Source organism: Sciurus carolinensis, chromosome 7, assembly GCF_902686445.1.
Source record: "Sciurus carolinensis chromosome 7, mSciCar1.2, whole genome shotgun sequence".
Taxonomy (NCBI): Eukaryota; Metazoa; Chordata; class Mammalia; order Rodentia; family Sciuridae; genus Sciurus; species Sciurus carolinensis.
In genome coordinates this window covers 134,708,524-134,729,703 of record NC_062219.1, presented here as the reverse complement: position 1 = coordinate 134,729,703, position 21,180 = coordinate 134,708,524, and the positions used below count along the sequence as shown (strand labels likewise).

The following is a 21,180-nucleotide window of genomic DNA, read 5'->3' as shown; positions in this document are numbered from 1 at the left end:
TCTATAAGGTACCCTGCTTCAGGTGTTTTGTTGTAGCAATGAGAAACAGACTAAGACACACGTGTAAAGATTTGACCAAGTTGAACTTTGGGAATGCTAAGTGTTCTTCATTGTTTCTTACACTTTCTCAACAAATGTGAAATAGTTATAATTTAAACTAAAAAGTTTGGTTCTCCCCTCTTTCCTACTTACACATTCTTGAGAACACTGGCAAGGTATCTTCATCTCAATATCGTAGCATCAGACTGTAGATCAGCACTGTCCAACAGAACACTTGAAATGCTTATAGTATAACTTAAAAACTGAACTTCTGATTTTTTAAAATTTTGATTAATGGAAGTTTTGATTTAAATAGTCATTGGTGATGACAATATTGGATATTGTATTTCTGGAAGCAAAGCCACAGAAACCAATATACTTCCCAGTGCCATCAGAGATCAGTCTGTATATTCTAATTCATGTACTGTTCCCTTAGCAAAATCCTCTTTAAATATTTCCCAACTTAGGAACAAATGAATCAAGTCTAAAATTTACAGAAGGCAATAGTATTATAAATATTTGTAGGATGTAGGAACCTCCCCCTGCCATCGCGTGCCTTCTACCTTGTCCTTTTCCAAACGAGACATTTTTCCTCCTCCTTGCGTGTGCAGGGCTTCTCTCTGATAGGCACCAGCGTGTGTCAGTGATTAGCTCTTCACTTGGCTCCCCAAGCTCGTCCATCACGGTTATTATGTTTGGAAGCAGATGGACAATTCAAGACCAACCTATGGTCCTCTGACATTGGGCTGCTCGCTGCGTGTTTAATTATGTCTCAGTAAACACTGGAGCCAGCGCTCCTTGATGAACTTAGCTGATTAAGAGCTGGTCTCGTTAATGGTCATGGTGATAAATTACACTAGTCTGGTTGAGAAAAAAACGTCTAAGAGGAAGCCATTATGTCTAAATGATAAGAGTGGTGTGTGTGTGTGTGTGTGTGTGTGTGTCTGCCCGTGTGTGTGTCTGCCTGCGTTTGTGTTGGTAGGGGACTGTGACTTTGTTCTTACAGGATAAATCTAGTGCTTAAAATCAAAAGATCTGCAGTCAACAAGTCCTGGATATTATAAATCGTATGATCTGAGACCTATTTGATAACCATCCTGAAAAGGAGGAATAGCAGTCATTTATGTGGCAGGAGTGTGTTAGGAATGAACGGAGATTCAGGTGACTGTGTATGCTAAGAAAGCAGTCCAGAATATGCTACTGGGCTTAAAGATTTTTGAGCTGATGGCATCTGTGAGCCAACAGATGCAGGAAGGGGCTTTGTGCAAAGGGGTATAAGGGGTACCTTATAGAGAAAAGAGATTTATTTGGCTCACAATTTGGCTCACTTAAAAGTACAGCCTTCCAGAAGAATTCATCTGTCACAAATTCCCCTTTAAGGGAGGTTCCTTTACTGGGGGCGGAGAGTGACTCCTGTTGCCAGAGTTGAACTGGTGCCAGGAGGAGCAATTGCACAGGCACACCTTCTAGAAATAAACCTTACCTTTCATTATTTTGCCCCCGTATTCCTCAATCATTTCTCATTCCTTACTGTCCCTTGAAATCCTAACTCCCTCCCTGTGTTAAGATGCCATAGAAAACCCCAAATTTTAACCTCTTCTTTGAACCGTTCTCTGAGCTCCCTCCATGTGATAGGCATCTGTAACAAAACACCTGAGATAAGAAATTTATAAAGAGAAATGGTTTGTTTTGGCTCAGAGGTTTAGACATTTCAGTCCATGATTGATTGACTTGTCGCTTTGGACCTGTGATGAGGGTGGAGCATATGGCAGAGAAACCTACTCACCTTATGCCCAGGGAGCAAAAGACAAGAGGAAGGGGCCAGGGTCCCACAATCCACTTTGAGGGCACATCCCAGTGACCTCCTACTGGGCCCCACCACTTGACAATAACACCACCCTGGGGACCAAGCCTTGAAAACATGGGCCTTTGGGAGATATTTAGGATCCAGACTGTAGCACCAGACATTCGTAGATGAATCACCTTTGTCTTTCTCATGCTGGTCTGTCTTTTGTCAGTTTAGTTTGTGGGAAGGAAAAGGTTTCCCTCCTGACACTAATGAGAAAGTGTTGTGTGTATGATGGTGATTTGAGGTGTACGAAAACCCCAGCGATCTTGCTGACACTGATGGTGAAGTTCCTTGATCTTAGCAAGCGTCAGAACTCCTGGGTGGACACCTGGGCTTCCCAGGCTGCATCCTCAAAGTGTGTTTCTGTGGACCTGAGCCGAGGGCCCCAGGGGAGGCTGCTGCAGAGGGTCAGGGAAGCCCGACTTTGAGGAGCACCTCTTTTGGGGACCTCTTCTATAAGACGTATAAATGGTGGGAGGGTCAGGGCTGGGTGCAGAGCCAGGGCGGCTTCACCTTCATAGTTTCTGGGGCTATATTTCATTATGAATTTCAATTTTAAGTTTAGTATTTGGTTACCTAAATGAAATGAGATGCCCCTTTCCATTTTGCTTCATCTCCTTTTGTTAGCCCCACAGTGTCTTTTTTGAAGGAATAGAATCATGTTAAGGAGACATATAATCCTTAAAATACCAAACCATATTGAGTTTGGTTTGAAATTCTGAGTTCCATCTTGGAGCAAAACAGTAACTGAAAGTAAGTTTTCACACAGTCACACCTAGAATTTAAGGCCCTGTTATTTACCTAGAGGAATAAAATGCTGGTTTAGGAGTTACTAAACTTGGATTATCTTCTTAACTCTACTGGCCAGTTAATCTTCCTCTGACCATGAAACAAAATATATCTAGTCATTTGAGCCCTAGAATTTGCTCAGGAAGTGAGATTAATACATGGAGATTTAAATTAAGATTTTGTAAAACGTTAACTTTCTTTTAAAGAATTTATACTATTTTATCTAAAATGCTTGGCTCCAGTTTTATTTTAAAAACCGAGTGTGAAGAAGGCGGGGGATGGCCTGGATTTATTTTCAGCCAGTCTTTTCTTTGCCCTCTCTCCCTCGCCCTACCCCCTCTCTTGACAAGAGATCTTCGCTCACAATAGATGATGAATGAATTGTTCCCTAGTTTCTGCTCTTTTGCCTCTTTTCTGTCAACTTGGTCAAAGGCAGCCCAGCGTGAATCAGAAGTGCTGTCTGAACATTTACCCCCAGATGTCTGGGATGGTTTTGTCTGACAACATTTACATTTGAATGTCACCTAATACCCTAGAAATGATTACCCCGTGACCACAGCCTCACATTCTAAGTAGAATACTACCATGATTTTTTTTTTTTTCTGTGTTTTCATATTCTGGACCCCAGCTGGGAAGAGAGCAAAACTAACCACCATGGGCATTTACTGGTGAGGTCTGAAACTCGTCTTACTAAAATTCAACTTCAAATATTATCTTTAAAACTTCACCTTGAAACAGCCTCTTGCACCATATAAAAGTTTGGCTTTGGAAATAAAATCTTTGGGAAAAAAACAAATACTGTGTGTCGATAGCAGAACTTTTCTAACATGTCAGACCTTCATATTTAACTTTTTCGCTGTCACCTGAAATATTATTTCCGCTGAACCTCAGGAGGGCCTCTGAGGGTGACTATGAATGGGTTCAGCCTCTCAGGCCTCAGGGTGAAGACGACTACCTTTTAGAAATTGCTACTTGCTCTGGATGCATTTCCTTAAAGCCAAGTACTCACGGGAGGCCATTTTCAATGGTATGGAATGACTGGAAGATGCCCTGGGTGCCATAGCACACACAGGAGGTGGTAGTACCAACATTTACATGGAACCTAAAAAGTGAGTCCTGACCATTCAAACTGATCCTTCAAGAAGGAGCTCCTTAGCCTGGTGCTGTGGCACAGGTCCGTAATCCCAGCAACTCTGGAGGCCGAGGCAGGAGGATTGTGAGTTCAAAGCCAGCCTCAGCAAAAGCAAGGTGTTAAGCAACTCAGTGAGACCCTGTCTCTAAATAAAATACAAAATAGGGCTGGGATGTGGCTCAGTGGTAGAGTGCCCCTGAGTTCAATCCCTGGTACTGCCCACCCCGCCAAAAAGCAGCTCCGTATGAACATATGACTCTTTAAATATAATTACACCAAATCTGTATGGCCTCTGTTTCTATTTCTCCAGAGCTCTGTGTGTCTCTCCCAGTCCAATCCCGTCAAAGCCCACAGATAACCTGGGACAAGCCCCCTCCGTTCTCATGTCTCCAGCACATCATGGGGCTGTCCTTTCCCAGCTGGGCTCCCATCTGTTTTTCATAAGGGCTGCACTGAGCTGCTTTATAAATTTGCTATGGCAATTTCCTTGTGCTTTTTCACATGGGACCTTGAAATTTGCTTTTTTGCCTTTCCACAAAGGAACATTTAGGAAAATCCTTATACTGTGATTAGAAATGTGGTCACATTGCAAGTTGCTATTCTTATGCAAAAAGTCCCCAACTTTTGCAAGAGTTATAAACATCTACCAAAGTTCACTTATATTGTGGTTACTTGGAACTGAAGGGACATTTTATCTTAGATACAGTTGTAGTCCCCAGGCCAACCCATGGGGCTATGTAACCATGTCCCTGAATTTTTACACTAATGTGCTATTTCGGGGCACTGGGTGAATGTGCAGGCCTTTTGCCTTATGTCACATTTTCTTTAACTCTCAAAACCCGTTTTTCCAGATGGTACCTATTATCAGGAGTATATTAAGTACTCACTCAAGAACCCCTGGCTGGTGCTTGGAAAATGGAAATGCCAAACAATCCCACTCCCTTCTCTAGGCCATCTTTCTTGGATAGAGCTGTGTTTGTGGGAGAACTTTCTGGGCCAGGAAGCAGCTCCCCTGTGAGGAGGAAAGAGGTTCTCATGGATAGGGTCATTTTTCATTTCACTCATCTGCGGAAGGATGCTCAGATGTTGGGAAGCTAAAGCTTTCACCCCAGGGAGGATGGGGCCAGGGCTGCACCTGGGAAGTGAACAGAAAGTAAACAAAAGAGAAAAAACGCTTTATGGCAAAACTTGACAAAGACCTTGAAGACCATCTCCATCAAAGTCTGGGTGCCTGGTTATCAGATTGGGGGTGGGCGGAGAGCCGGGGAAAGCACAGCTTTTTTTTTTTTTTTAATCAGAATTGTGGGAAGAGTCCTAAAGGACGTGAAATGCCGGAGGCTGATAAGAATTTTAGTTTGAGTGAGGAAAAACCTGCAGATCTCTTTGGTCACCTAAGGAATGGCTGGCTGCTCCTGCCCCTTGATCCTGGCGTTCCCTCTCTGCCCCTGGCCCCTTCCTCTGGCACCTCTCAGCCACTTCCTCCGTAGGGCCCTCCTAAGACCCCCGGCTCTCTTCCTGGACCCCTTCCTTGATACCTCTCTTGCCCCCTATTCTTCATCTAGTCATTTTGGATAAAATAGGACTCTGGGCTATGAAGAGCCGGTGTTTTTAGACAAGAGCAGGAAATCTGAAAGACAACATCACCTTATAATAATTGAGCTCATCTTAATGTCCCCATTTTTCATTTTATGTAGAGTTTTAATTCTCTAATAGTAGTAGTATTTTTATTATAAAAGTTATTACACAAGCATAAAATGTAACAATATTAAGGATATGACTATAGGGGAGGAAAAAAATCTTTTCCTCAAAACCCTCTTAGGTTAAGCACCTGGACCCTGCAAATTAACAGGAGACAGAGAATGGGTTAAGAAAGAGAGAGTTGGGAGTAGCTTAGTGGTAGAATGTGTGCCTGGCATATGTCAGGCTCTGGGTTCAATCCCTAGCACTGCCAAAAAAAATCTTTTTTTTTTTTTAATTTATCACAGAGGCAGTCACGCAGTACAGATGAAATTTAAACAAGATGTGTTTGAAACACCGAAGTGTGAGCCTTGGCAAGTTACTGAACCACCCCAAGCATGTCATCACATCTGTTTTAAAAATCGTGATTAATTTCTTCCTATGTTCCCTCCAAAAAATAAAAATGACCAGTGGCTGGCACATACAAGCCTGCCGTGCACAATAACTTCTGTCCCCAGCCTCACTATTAGCATCCCCATAGGTCACCCTTCTGCCTGATGTGGCAGGCACTCTCTGAGAGCAGGGTGGGGTGGGGTGGAGACCTGGTAGTGAAGAGGCCTCCGCTCCCCTGTGGTTGGGGCAACTCTGAGGAGGTCAGCGCATTTGTGTCTGGCGCAGTCCTCGGAAGCCACATTCATGGCGGACCCTCCTGCTCTTGTGGAAATGTGTTTAATAAAAACTGCCATTTTTCATTTATCCCCTTCACATTTACTTCCATGGAAATGGCATCTCTTCTCCGGGTGATTTCAGTCAATCAAGTATTTGTCGAACATCTAAGTCTGAATGCAATACTAAATATTAAGAAGGACACAGATGAGCAAGGCCAGTTTCCTCCCCACAGCTGTGGGGAGAGACTGAGCAATATAGGGGAACATGGGAAGTAAGAAGCTCCAGAATACAGTTCTTGGGTCCAGAGAAAGGAGACTCCATCTCTTTGGCAGTCCTGGGAGAAGACGGAGGAAGATGGTGGCTGAATTGGGCATTGATGGATGGGAAAAGGTGTTCAAGGGGACAGGGGCAGAGGGCCCCAGAGCGGCAGCATTGCTGACTGCTGTACGGGACTTAGAACGGTCTGATTTGCCAGGAACGTTGCATTATGTGAGGAGAGCAGCTAGTGAGAAACGAAATAGCCTAGGGAAGGTGGACTGGGGTCAAATCATGGAGAACCAGAAATAGCATGCTCAGAATTTGGACTCGACATGGCATTTTTAGCAGTGTTGAAATAGAATGGAGCTGTGACTTTAGAGGTAGGTAGTAACCTGTCAGCAGAGTGTCAGATGAATTCAAAGGGGAAGGTCTTTGGCAGTGAAAACTTGGATCAGAAGCTGCTGTAAGCTGGTGGCGGTGGTTCGCAACTGCTTGGGAGGCTGAGGCAGGAAGATCACTTGAGCCCAGGAATTCAGGGCCAATCTGGCCAACATAGCAAGACCCCCCAATCTCAAAAAGGAGAAGGAGGAATCGTAGCAGCCCAGTAAGAATAAGGTGGGTGTGACCCGAAGGCACTGTCTCCTTCCTCCCCTCACCTGGAGTCGATGGCCACGAATCCGTCCTGACTCCCAGCACTCTGGATTATTGGGAAACATTTGATTAACTGCTGAGTTGGTCGAGGTACAAATCTCTGTGCATTTTCTGTAACTTCCAACAGTCACTTCTGGGGGATACCACAGAACAGTCCTGAATTGAGTCAGCACTTTTGTAAACCCAGACATCTGCTGGAGGGGCAGGGCAGATGAAGCCTCTGCCCCCCTGGAAAGAAAAGTCCCCAGCTTCCAAAAGAAATGCCTAATCCTCATCTTAAAGGCAGCTAAGGTTTTAAGAGGCCACGCAGCTGTGAGTAAATGGAGTCCACAGTGAAATAAACTTGAGTCCAGCTGTGGAAGAATTTGGCTTAAGCACTGGGGGATTTAAGCAGGGGAGTATTCTGTTACTTGAAGGTCATAAATGTGTTACTCAGCATCTATTTACTGAACCCAGGCTGTGTGCACACCATGGTGTGAGTATGAGGCACGGGGTGTGACCTGTGGAGTCCCCGACAGGACCTGAGAGTCCTGCCCTCTGAGTCTTTGTTCCACACCCAAACACGTGGTCAGAAGAGTTCACTGCAGAGATGGCTGAGATGCTGGGAAGGACTTGGCTGAGAAGTAGTGCTCAGCAGTGTCAAGTTCCTCATGGCCTCATCCCCTCATGCAGGAAATTCCAAGGTAAAGACTCTGAGACAAACTCTGAAAAACAAGATGGCGCCAGAAGATGGTGCCCGGTCTTGACCATCTCAGAACCCCTGATGCCACTGAGGATGTGTCATTTCACTTGGAATAGGAGGAAAACCACTTAATGCCAACTTGCTGCCGGCATGTTCCCTCACCTCGGACTTGTTTCCTGAACACTCCTTTCTAGTTGCTAGCCTGATCTGACCCCGTATTTAGTTGGCTGATGCTCATTTGGTTGAATATAACACAAAGGGTTTTACACATTGGTACAGAAGGAGGAGGAAGCTAATTTTAACAGCTATGTGTCCTATCAGGGTTGATTTTTATTTTTATTATAATCTGCATTTAAAAATAAACCCAAAGCAATCCAAGTGACTTGTCTTCTCCAAAGACAAATGTAGTGAGGTCCAGAGAGCCCCAGGCTTGGAAATCATGTTTTACTTTTACTACCAGCTAATTCTATGACCTTATTTTCCCCTTGAATAAAATGAGCAGGTTGGACAAGAATCAGAGGCTACAAACTAGCAGTGCGTGGTCAGCCCCTGACCTCGGTCATGTTTTGTGTGACCTCAACAGTGTTTTATTTTCTAATTGAATTTAAAGGTCTTTAAACCTGGCAAGCACTAGGTGGCTTGCCACGGGCTCCGCCCTTGCCAGGCAATTCCTTATCTGCCTGGCATTCAACTCTACCTGCCCTGCACAATATTCCTTGTGGTTCCTTTATCTGAAATAGACTGAGAAATTCTGAATTTCTTTGCACCTCCAGGTCTTTTATGCCCCTGCCTGCCTTGCCCTTTAGTTTTGGGAATAACTAGTTTCTTTCAATGGAAAAAAAAAAAAAAAATCACGTATCTGGTAATGGCAGACAAGCAAACATCTAATTACTCCAAGACTGCTAGGTCAACAGGTGTTATAAGCTCTAAAGAAGCTCCGTTGTGTTTTGTTTTTAATATGCTAATGATACAAAGGGAAAATAGTTATGGAACCTCAGCATTAAGATGTAGAAAACTCTGCCTAATTGTTTACAGCATTGGTTTTCAAAGGCTGTCCTTAAGGTATTGTTCCCCGGGGAACATTTTTAGAAATACAGATTCTGGATCCCTGCTCCAGACTTCTAGAATGAGAATCACTGGGTGTGTTTTGTCATCTGTCAAATGGGATGATACAATAGTACTACCTTGCCTGGTTACCAGGTGGATTGAATGTCATGCTATCTGTAAAGAATGCCACAGTGGTTCCTAAAGGGGAACATGTGTCAGAATCCCTGTGGGGATTGTTGCCCCAGACTGCTGAACCCCACCCCAGTTTCTCATCCAATAGGTAAGAGAAGGGCCCTGGAATTTGCATGTCCGACATATCTCCAGGTGCGGACGCTGCTGAAGGGCAGCGACCATGCTTGTCAACTCCAGTTCTAGAGACACTCTCCCTGTGTCATAAGAACATGGAGAAGTGTGGAAGGTAGGGGATGCGGTTTTATTTAGGCCAACAGTAAGGTGGCACAAACCTGTGTGGGCTGGTCTTGAGGAAGAGAAGGGAGGCCAGGGGGGCTGAAGTGGAGTGACTGGGTGTGGTGATGAGGTCACCGGGATAGGGGAGGGGCAGAGGTCACCTGAGGTCTCAGAGTCATTGTGAAAGACTTTTTGCTTTGCTCGAGTGAAATGGGAACCCTTGGACATCACCTGTCCCCTGGAAGGACTTCTGATTACATACTGCTGCCTCTGCCAAGTGGCTATATTTCAGGGTAAAGAAATGATCCTCATTGGTATTTAAATCTCTTCTTTACAAAGTAATCAAAGGTGGACACAATGTATAACAAGGGTGAATTAGAAAGTCCAGTCGCCATTGTGAGCTCAAGTTATTGATACAGGCACTGAGCAGCAAAGGGTGCTGGAACCATTAGGGAAGGAGCTGGAGAACACAGGGTGGGAGCTAAGGAGCCATCCCATGACCCATGGACCAGTCTTAGACTTAGGGTCTTAGTCGTGTGCAGACCATGAAATACAGACTCCACCAATGGTACATTCCTGCCAAAACCTTGCACCAAAGTTGAACCAGGTCCTAGGTTAGAGGTTAAAACAGGACTTCAAGGAACAGGTTAACAATCCCATAGGAAAGTCATCATGTAGAACTGGAATCCACTGGTTCCCACACTGAGACGGTGCCTTCTGAGAGAGAGGTGCCTATTCTAGGCAGGAGACCTGAGGGAGATATAATAGGTGGAGTTTATTTAAATCCTGCATTTTTAAAAAACCAAAAAGATATTTTTGTGGTAATTTGAATACACTGAATGTTAAATAACATTAAAGAATTATTGGGGTTTTTTTGTTAGATGTGATGATAGCATTGTACTGATTATTAGAAAATGTCATTTTTTTTTATTTTTACAGACTGCATTTTGATTCATTGTGCACAAATGGGGTACATCTTTTTGTTTCCATGGTTGTGCATGATGTAGATTCATACCATTTATGTAATCATACCTATACATAGGGTAATGATGTCTGTCTCATTCCACCATTTTTCATTACCCCCCCCATTTCCCTCTACATAATCTAAAGTTCCTTCATTCTTCTCTCACCCTCCACCTGCCCACCCCCATTATATATCATCATTCACTTATCAGGGAAAACATTTGGCCTTTGGTTTTTTGGGATTGTCTTAGTTCACCTAGCATGATATTCTGCAATTCCATCCATTTATCTGCAAATGCCATAATATTATTCTTCTTTATGGCTGAATAATATTCCATTGTGTATATATACCACAGTTTCTTTATCCATTCATCTGTTGAAGGGCATCTAGGTTGAGGGAGACATAAATTTGTATTTAGAAGTGAAATGACATTCTTTCACAAATCTGATTTAAAATATTGAGGGAGAGGGGGAATAAAGCAGAAGAGTCAAGAGAGGCAAGATAGTATATGGGGACTCATTACATTATTCTCTCTCCTTTGTGAATGTGTACATTTTCAAAGAAAAGTTGTTTCAAATGCAGATGCAAGAGAAGATGGAAAGGTGAGAGAAGGAAAAAGAAAGGCCTTGCTTAAGACAAAGTTGCCACTAATTCTTCCCTGTTTAGGAAAATGATACCAAAGAGTGAAATGCATTTGCTGTTACTAGATATTATACAGTAATGATACATTGAACTCATGTTGAGATATATTCTGCTTACATAAGACCAGCCCCTAATTTCCTGATTGCATGACAAGCTCTTAAAACAATGATAAGGAAGAGACTGATGATGATAAACACAAGCTGGGGAACCTTCCCTGCCCTCTGACAGGTGGGGACCTCAGCACATGCAATTAGAGGGCAAGGCTGGAGGCAGTTGAGGGCTGAGTTCTGTTTGACTGCACTCCTCGGGATTTCAGCTCTGAAGTCCCGCGAGGTTTGCATTTGTTCAGATACGTAGCATAATCGTGCATCCATGATCCATCACTGAGTGTGACCTTAATCTATACAATGACTAGCACCAGACAGATTGAGGTATTGAGAATTGTTACTTTGGAACTGGTTGTTGGAAAACCTGGATGGTAATTTTTAAACTGTGTACTTGACCCTACAACCACCCCAGGCTCCCCCTGGGCGCCTGTACTTAGCTGGAAAACACAGGCAGACCTGAAATGCAAGGATTCCATTGAAGATGGGTTGTGCTGATTTTCGAAGTCATTTCTCTCCTTGGAGTTTTCTGCTCTTATTAAATGCTGGGAGTCTAAAAGTGCCGTTAATTTAAATTCTTAAGCATGTACTGCCAAACATCCATCATTGTTTTTAAACAGAAAAGGTAGTTGAGCCGAAACATTAGGAGGATTTAAGTCTCTATTCCTCATTTGAGTCATTGTGATATTAGTTTTAAAGAAAAGATATAAGATGGTAGGAATAATTTATTATCTGGAAAGGAAACTGAACTTTATGGCTCATTTTGGGGTTTATGGTTTATATTTCCTTAAATTATCATTGGCATATGAATACGTAGACCACAATGTGACCTTTGATAAATTCCACCTAAGAGCTCAGGCTGGTGTCTACGGATTCACTGACCAGTTTCTTCTGCAGTGACTTTAATTGATTCCATGTAAAGGGAAACAGATAAAATGACAAGAGTGAAAGAAAGCAGTATATGTGTTCATTTGACACAATATAGTGAGCCTCTAGCATGCGCCTGGTAAGGTCCTAGGCTCTGAAGGACAGCGGTGAGCAAAACGAATGAAGCACTTGTCTCGGTGGACCTGAGATTCCACTGCATCTGTAGACAGTCCTGCCTGCGCCTCAGAGGTGGGCTAGCATGGGGGAACCTGGCTTCAACTCCTCTCTCCATCCTTCCTCAGCTGTGGGATCCGGGACAAGTCACTTAAACCCCCTGAGCTTTGGGATCCTCTTATATAAAATGAGCATGAAAATCATACCTATATTGCAGAGTTGCTGGATGGAATAAATGAGTTTAACATGTGAAAAATACCTTCCCAAGAATTTGGTCTGCAATACGTGGGAGCCATTGCCTACCCTGGTGCTGGAGGCATAGAAGGTACTCAAAGGGTAATTCATTCAGTACTTCTGCATTTGAACATTTAAAAGTCCATGTCTACATGTCCAGCAGCCACTAGGATGTGATTTGTGGGAAAATACCTAAAATTCTCTGATTTTTCTCTTTCTTTACTGGGAGAAGAACCACTCTTTTCAAATACTTTTGACCATGCCTTTCCATTGGCAAACCCTGAATTAAGAAGAAAAATGAATTCTTCCTCAGGGAGGAGAGATTCTGCACTGTTGTGATAATAGCCACCTTTTATAATCATGCCTTCAAATGCTATTTGGGTCTCTGTGACCTGCAATTTCAGGCTCTCTTGCTATAATAAGGAATCCCACAATCACATGTCCCAGGGTCTGTTTTCTAGGTCCCCAGAGGCCCTGTGAACTTGCCTGTGGCAGTAATTATTGAGTGGTATGTTCACTTCCAGGCCCAGCTCAGTGAGCGGCCGGAAGGAGCAAAAGGGCAGTGAAGAAGAGTGGCCCATATTGTTGGGGACACAGAGTCCAGGCAGCCATCAGAAGGAGGAGGGAGGTGTCTGGGATAGTAGGGCTGTCTTCCAGGGAGCCTCTAGGATCTCAGGGGGCCCAGCAGCCCTGAGACCGAACAAGAGCCAGCTTGCAGGAAGATGGTGTCCAGCTGAGCAAGTGACATGGTCTGACCTGGTCTCTGCTGAGAAACTCCATTGATAGTTTCCCTCCACTCCACGGATTCCCTCCTCTAGCGGAATAGACTTTGAATCTATCTGGTAACTGGGGAGGTCAGGAGAGGAGTGGCCACTTTATAAGATCAGTGGGTTTGGAGAAGCAACCTGTGCCAATCCCATGTGTTCTTGGTTCTGGGCTTTGCAACTTTGGCCTCCAAGCCCCCACGTCCCAGTGGTAGCAGGGCCTTTGTGCAGACCTGCCCTTCATAGGCGACCAGGAGCCAGATGTCAGTGTCCTGATGGAGCCCACATTCCACAGACCTGATCCAGGAATCGCGTTTAATTTGGGTGCTTGAGCAGCGAGGAAGTCCGTCTCCCTCCCTCTGCCAGCGAGTTGTGTGGACTCACCCTGTAAGGAAGGTGATCTTGGGCTTGGCTGCAGTGACCAGCGCAGTGTGGATGTCCAGGGCTGACTTTTGCCGTGAAGAACTTTCCAAGGAGAACATACCATAACAGACGTTTCTGTTTCACTCGACTCCCCGGGAAGAGCGTGAGCTGCTCTCTCTCCAAGGAGTCCTGGCACTCACGCTTCCGTCTCCCCCATGCATTTCCTGAAATTCCACACGCCAATTAGCATGGAGAGCCTCAGCACGGAACCAGCCTGGGGCAGGCACAAGGGACAGCTCACATGCCTCCCGCCCCCACCTTCAGCCTCCGGAAGGGGAAGACCTGACTCGGAAGATCATCTTCATGCCAAGCTGCCTGCTCAACTTCCCTTGGAGAGCAGAGACTATTGAAAAAAAAAAAAAAAGAATCCCAGCACATGGGGTTTCTGTGAAATATCGCTTGGGTCCATTTTGACCCTTGTGACCAAAAATATAAGATAGTTTAGGCCCCACATGGAGGAACCTGATTCACTGGAGTTAATCTCTTAGTGAAATCACCCACCCCAGCACTCCCAAGGCACTTAGTGTCTGCGAGGACAGGGACACATTGGAAGCCCTCTGTGGCTGTGGGTAAGAGCCAGATGTCACTCTGACCATTTTATGTCTTATCTCAACTGCCATGCATGATACAAGTGTTATCTACCTTAGAGACCAGGACACGGAAGCACAGAGAGGGAGTAACTTCACATGACCAGGAAGACCAGGGTCCTGTCTGCCCCAGTCTGTGCCACAGCCTATCCCCGAGAAGTCATACTCTGTCCCAAGGATAAGGATTCCAAAAATTCCTAGTTCCCTGGTTTAAATATGGTCAACCAACTTAATATGTTCCTTTGTTATTAATCAACTCCAATCCCAAAAAATCCTGTGCAGTCATTTTAGAGATGCCGAGAACCCTTTGCAACCCCAAGAAAGTTTTCCCTACCAGCAGCCAGCATACACAGCATTTTATAAAGCATGGTTAAAACTGGATATAGCTCAGTGGTACAGCCCTTGCCTAGCATGTGTGAGGCCGTGGGTTCAACTCCCAGCACCAAAAATAAATAAATAAATAAATAAGAGTGATAAGAGTGTTTTAGAAAGAATAAGGACTACATTTTATATATTCATTGGAGGATAGGATAGGTTTTTTAAAGACTAGTTCCAAACATCTTTTAATGAAATATTTATAATGACTGAATCCAGTGGCTGGTGTGTGTGTATGCTCCTGGAGGCTGGGGGATGCAGAATGGTAAAGCTTTGCCCTCTGCCTGGCATTTCTGGCAGGGTCTCTCAGACCCTGAAGCCAGGGCTGAGTTCCACCAGCCAGCCTCAGCACGGAGCTTCTGGTTTTAGCTGGGGCCCCTTTCCCCGAGATGCCAATGTGTAAATGATTAATATGCAGAGCAGGGTTCTTAGCCAGCAATTCAACAACTTTCTAAGGGATTGCCCTGCAGGTAAGGGGATGCCTGCAGTTGTTGAGAGTGCTGATATCTAACGCAGGTTGTCTTACATGAACATTGGACATGGGCTATTTTTCTAATAAAAGAAAATAAGAAAGAATTGGAGGTAAAGCTCAGTAACAGAGTACTTGGTTATTATATACAAGGTCCTGGGTTCTATCGCCAGCACTGAAAAAAAAAATGATGTTGTGTAAGCAAGGAATTTCTAAAATCATGATTCGGCATTAAAACCCAGCACAACAGTATGCATTGTTTTTGTTGTTGTTGTTGTTTGCAGGGGGGAGGTATAGCGGGGATTAAACTCAGGGGCACTTGGCCACTGAGTCACATCCCGAACCCTATTTTATTTCCAGACAGGGTCTCGCTGAGTTGCTTAGTGCCTCGCTTTTGCTGAGGTTGGCTTTGAACTCACCATCCTCCTGCCTCAGCCTCCTGAGCCACTGTGATTACAGGCATGCACCACTGTGCCCAGCTAAACAATAGGCTTTTAAAAAGCAGGACAAACATAGGTGACAAAGGGCAAAAAGGATGACAAGCCTTTGGTCTCAGCCAGAGGAGAATGTTCCAGTGTACGTTGAGGCTGTTGGTGGACACGCCAAGAATTTGCTGTAAGAACCTGCTTTTCTCTGTAGTGGTCACGGATGACTCGGTGTCTCTTTGGTACCGTCAGTGTTTCAGCATTTTCCAGTCAGCCAACATTCCACCGAGGGGTGTCCTGTCACCAGCCCACAGAGTGTAGAGGCCACACAAGCTCTGGTCACAGTGGGCTGGAGTCAGTCAGACCCTGCCTTGGGGCTCTGTACCCTCAAAGCCTTTCAAGCAGACCATGTGATGGGTTGCTGCTAGTTCTGCTTTGAAGCCAACAATTTAAAGGGACAGTGTTTGAAATTTGGTCTGTCTCCATGCACAGCTTCTTAGCCACTGTTGTATAGGGCGATGGCATTTCTGAGCTGAATGGGCTTTGGGGACCTGTTTGTTCCCTTTTCAGTCTGGCCCTCAAATTCCTGGTGTGGAGGAGGTCAGTGGCACCAAGCACCCTCTCCCCAGCCTTCTCATTCCTGAAATGAACATAAAAGCCACTATGACGTTCCCTTTTCATTGCCAAATTTATTAAGTCCTTCCACCACTCCAGAGCTCTGACATTCTGTCCCCCTGACTCCTTCTTCTTTCTCTTTCTGTCCAGTTCCCCGCTCTGTTGGAGGATCCCTGGGCTGTGTATCCTTGCCTGTCCTCCATATTGTATTATTAATCTGGGGACGCCACCTAAGATCCATCTGTGCACATTAAGAATGAAGGAAGAATGTCATCTGTTGCCTTCACATCTGTTGCCTTTTGACTTGGATGTCCCCTCCCCCCACCCCAAGTTTGACTGTGGCCTGGGAGGCCGGGGACGCTGCCCAAGGCTGGGCTGGGAAGAGAGGCAAGGAGAGGATGAAGTGGGGCCGTGTCCGTCCCACCCGACACTGTAAGAAGTTTGGGTGGGAAGCTTCTCCTGACGGGAGGCCCCACGTGACCCAGTGTGGTGTGCAAGATGTCCTGATCTCCATGTCGGGCTCCTTCTGGAGAAACGAAACCAGTGGAAGCTACGTGTTAGAGGTTTTCTGCAAGGTATTGGCTTTCTTGTTTGTGGAACTAATTAGGAAAATCCCAAGTCCCACCCTTTTTGCTGGCTGCCTTCTACAGGTGGCATTTTTTCCCTCTTTCTCAAGGAAGCCTCAGCTCTGTTGTTAAGGGCTTTCAACAGATGAGGTCACCCCCACCCACCTGATCGTCTAGGACTGTCTCCCTTACTTAACGTCAGCCACATCGTCACAATAACACCCAAGTGATTGGGGGTTTTTCGTTTGTTTTGGTTTTGGTTTGTTTTTTTGTTCTTGTTGCTTGTCTTGGGTTTTGTTTTGTTTTTGCAAAGCTGGGGATGGAATCAAGGACCCCCAGCATGCTAGGCAAGTGCCCTTCCTATGGTTCTGAGCCACATCACCAGCCCCACAGCCTAGTGTTTGATTGAATACCTGGGACAGTAGCCTGGCCATATTGACATATCACACTGACCCATGTACCCTCCTTCCAAGAAGGATCGTGGAGCCAGCGGATGGCAGCCGGGCCTGGGGGCCTTCCTCCCTCGGGCCTTCCTCCTCTGTCACTTGCAGTGACTGCTCTGAGAAGTACAACTTTCTTTCCTTCCAGGAAATTTGTTAGAATCTGTAAACTCTGAAAAGCAGATCTTCTTCCTGGAGTTGCAACTCCTAACAAGGCCACATGTCCCGTGAGCCTTGGGCGCTCCCACTGAACTGACTGTTGTGGTGACGGTCCCCATTACTTACTGACCAAATGTCTTAGTTCCATCTTAATTATGGGCTATTTAATTCTGGGAGCCGTCAGCAATTTCTCTGCTTGTCAACCAAGCATGTCTAGCTCCTAAGAATTGCTCATGAGCCTTCCCCTTTGAGGCGCTGGGGGAAGAAAGGTTTTAACAATGGAGGCTTTTATGTGGTTTTCTTGGATTCCCGTAGTTCTGTTTTGTTGCTGATGTTGTTTTGTTTGGGGTGAATTTGCCCATGGTACCCCAAATCAAATCGGGGTTTCGTGCTTTCTCTTGCGGGTGCTTTACCACTGAGTTACGCTCCAGCCAGACCCTCAAATCTATTTTTTGATGGATTACTTCCAGGACCGAGAGAATCTCTGTGAAATAAAGTGTACGGAGGAGGAATGTGACCTCATGGATTGTCGTTGTAGATTATTTCTCCTCTCCTGTCTCAGAAGAACCTCAGGCCAACTCTGAACACTCACTAAATAAAGTGGACAATAAACAAGATCAAACGAGTGCCATGGGGTCAGTGAGACTAACGAGTGATAACTGTCGTGTTAGATGTGGTGATAACGTACAGCATCACTCACAGCTGCTGGCACGAGCGCTGCCGTGTTCAGCACAAGCCCCATTTGGCAGAAAATTCAGGCACAGATGACCACCTAGATGACCAATCTGTGGTCACAAGGAGCAGGGACAGGGTTTGAACCCAGGAACTCTGGCTCCAGAGTCCAAGCTCTTAATCACAGCGGTGTCGGCCCTGCATGCTGGACACCTGAGATAGTGTGCGTTTGATGCTTTCATGAACCACTGAAGTTGATGGTTTCTTGTGGCCATTATCATTTTACATAATCAGGGGACGTCTTGCTGCCTGTTCAGTGACACTCTAAGACAATTTAGAGTTGGTTTTATTGGTAAAGAAGTTGGGTCTAAGACATACCAGGATACAGATGGGGTCTTCCTTGCCTGCCTGTGCAAGACCTATTGTCCAAAATAACCAGGCTTTCAGGGACACTTGGACTGGAAACTCCATTCCCTGCCTTTCAAGGCCAAGGTCGGTGGCACCAGCCAGGTGCCTGGTACCATCTTCGAGGTCTGCAAGCCATTACACCAACCCCCCTGCTTGCAGAGCCACAGCCGGTCATGAGTGGGCACAGACATCTCGCTGCGGTCCTTAACCCCTTCTGACAGATGCAGGGACTTAAGGCTCAATATTTTGGTGGATTCTTTTTCTCCCATTTCAGAAAAAAAACTGATTTCTCATCTTCCAAAAGGAACATGTGATTAATGGCAAGTCTCAAGTGCCTGCAGTTCCTTGATAATTGCTTCTTTAAAAAAAAAAAATGTTTATAGCCACCTTCAGAACATGGTTGGATTCAGGCAGTTCAGAAGGAATTTCTGGTGAGTCAAGGCAAAAAAAGGTAGTTGTCTGCAAATGACCACACCTGTGTCTCTACTTCAAGTCATTGTGCTTCTCCATTACCACAGCAGGAATTGCCAAAATAATAAATATCTGCCTTGTAGTCCATGAGTTTCTCTATCTGATGAAATAAAGTCAAGTCAGCAGCAGGATTCCTAGCAAAAGCAGGAGTAGAGAGGTCAGAAGAAGGGTCCACTTCTTCAGCTCTGTATCTGGGAGGCAAACATGCTTTCGGTGCTGGGGAGGTACAGTGAGCTGGTCCTCCAGAGTGGTCCAGGGACCCTGTTAAAATATGAGTGCTGATTCTGTAGGTCTGAGTGGGCCTGAGCAGCTGCATTTCTAACGAGCTGCCCTCTGATGCTGACATCACAGGTCCATGGACCTCACTGGTGGCAAGAAATTAAGGGACAGCTCAGACCACTTTGGGGAAAGGACCTCAAGGAGAAAAACGATCACAATTTAATAATGTTCACATCAATAGTCACACTGATTGATGTAGTAGCCACTGCAATCCTTTGTGCCCAGGAGAGACTGAGACATCAAACTACACAATTATTTGCCCATCAAGGGACCATTTTCTCCATCATCTGCAAACCTAGACCACGGTCTAGGAAGTGATCCTTTGAATGATATCACACAAATGTAGATTAGTATATGGGATTAGGGATCCAAATGGGACCTATAATAAAAGAATTATATAATAGACCCCCCCCACCTTATTTATGGGTGATATAGTTGAAAATCCCCAGTGTGTGCCTGAAACCTCAGCAAGTACCAAACCCTTTACTTTCTTTCTTGTTTCTTGTTTCTTTCTTACTATAGACTTTAGCAGTCTTAAGCATATGATTTTTTCTCTCTTTAGTAAGTTGAGAACTTTTGCCTTTTCATTAAAGTAAGCACTCTATGAGTTTTCTTTGTCACATCTGAATTATCAGCATCCACTTCTCTTTGTTTTGTGGCCACTATTAAGTAAAATAAGGATTACCTAAATACAAGCACTCCGATATGACAGTCAATTTGATAACTGGGATGGTCACTTAGTGTCTACAGGGTGGGTAACATATACAGCATGGATACACTGGACAAGGGAATATTCACTCCCCACAGAGTGGGATGGCACAAAATTTCATCATGCAGCTCAGAATGGCATGCAATTCAAAACTTACAGATTGTCAATTTTTGGAATTCTCCATTTAATATTTTCAAATTGGGGTTGACTGCAGGTAATTGAAAAGGTGGGAAATAAAACCACAGATAAGAAGGGACTGCCACCGTTGCAGATGTTTTCATACACATTGTCACTAAATTAGAGAGGCAGTAAAGAGGAAAGCCAGAGGGAGCACACAGGTCTGTTGTACTAGCAAACTCACTGACATGAAGCCATCATGCTACTCTGTCATTCTCCCTCTGGCTTTGTTTAAAGGTTATACGGGTGACCAAGTGCTAAATTTTCTTATCTGATGCTTGCTTGCGCTGAGCCTTCTAACACTGCATGCACTGTGGCTAATGCAGATTTCTGGTCTCCATAGCAGCAAATCTGCTTGTGCTTAATAAGTGAAAACTAGAACCTACAACTCTTAGTCTTTTCTGAAAAGACTCTTTTCTTTATTATTTTGGAAGGCAGAAATGCCATCTCTGGGCCCTGCTAGGCAGTAATCTTTTCAGGGAGCTTGGCCTGTAGTTTTGAAAGGAACAGCATCACAGCAAATGGCCCAGAGTGGGCTGTTTAATCCTGTTATCCTAATTAAATGGTAAAAGGCTCTTTATAAACTATAAAGTCCCTGAGACCAGGTTTCTCTGCCACTTGTCACTGTAGCTATGATGATGACTGTTTGTGGTCAAGCAGAAATAGAAATTCCAGTGACATTATTTTTTTTCCTGAAGATGAGCTGGTATCGGTATGGCTGACACAATGCCCTCTCTTTGTTAAGACTGATAATATCCTTGTAGCCAAGTATACTCATTCTCCCTCTCGTCTTCCCCCTTCTCAATGCCTTTTGACCTCCCCCCTCTACCTAGCCTGGACAACAGCCCATGAGCTATTGTAACAATCTACAAAGTCTGCTCTTTGAACAGATGCCAGACTCAAAGGCATGAAAGTATTTTCTACTGAGGGGCTTTCTTCTTTTCCTTTTTCTTCTCAAATCCTTTTAACCATACTTAAAAAAAAAAAAAAAAAAAAAAAACAAGCAAGAAAACTATAGGAAATACTGTATATTGTGGTAGAGTGTAGCAAACAAATTTACATCTCTAAGGGGAAAGGATAGATAGAACTGTGCTTCTAGTTTGAAGGACTATTAGTATAGGGATTCGTGGAGTGGGTGTCCATTGGTTCACTTGGTTAAAGTTATGTGAGCATATTTTTTCCTCAAGGACAAATTAAGAGAGTGAATTCTTATAGATAAGAAGAACCATGATCTTCCTCCATTAGGGGCATTTGTTGCAGATAGACACTGTTTTTCACTTGAATTAGACATGATTCATCTGCAGCCTGGGAAAAGATGCCCAACACACAGACACTGAGTGGGTACCAGGATTCCAATATGGAAAGGAGTCTTCCAGTTACATCATCACTATATAATCCAGGCCTGCTTTGTTGCTTGTTTTTGTCTTGTTTAAATAGATGGGTGGCAATTCAGCT

The 21,180-nt window shown here is 44.6% G+C and overlaps 1 protein-coding gene across 2 annotated transcripts in view; it reads left to right on the top strand.

Moving 5' to 3' along the window:
- Slc22a23 (solute carrier family 22 member 23) overlaps nucleotides 1-21,180 on the top strand; it is a 184,693-nt gene that overhangs the window by 111,466 nt on the left and 52,047 nt on the right. The gene's annotated exons all lie outside the window — the stretch shown is intronic.